Genomic DNA, 384 nt, shown 5'->3' with positions numbered 1-384 from the left:
CTTGGGGGAACCGCTTACGAAAAAGGGCTTGGGCCCGTTGGTTGCCCCAACCGAACCACCACTGCTTGGGGAAACCACCACTGAGGGCACGTTTTTCCCAAAAGTAATCAGTCCAACCTCCGCTGCCCATTGGCCTTTTTACTTTCCCCCGCACTTTTTCAATCGTTTACGAGGGGAAACGGATTTTTTTTGTTTTTCCCATGCCCTAATAAAAATTTACCTGCCGGCGACCAATTGCCAGTCCCCTTTGGGGAAGCATGGGAAAAAACCGAGTTTTTCCAAGGTTTTTGGGATGTAGTTTGGGGGTGTTTTATGAATAAAAAATAAACCGTGGTTTTTTTTTTTCATCATAGCGGAAAACCTGTTATGCAATTTTTTTTAAGC

This window comes from Penaeus monodon, chromosome 21 (assembly GCF_015228065.2).
Source record: "Penaeus monodon isolate SGIC_2016 chromosome 21, NSTDA_Pmon_1, whole genome shotgun sequence".
In the NCBI taxonomy this organism is placed as follows: Eukaryota; Metazoa; Arthropoda; class Malacostraca; order Decapoda; family Penaeidae; genus Penaeus; species Penaeus monodon.
Note: the sequence above shows the minus strand (reverse complement) of the source record.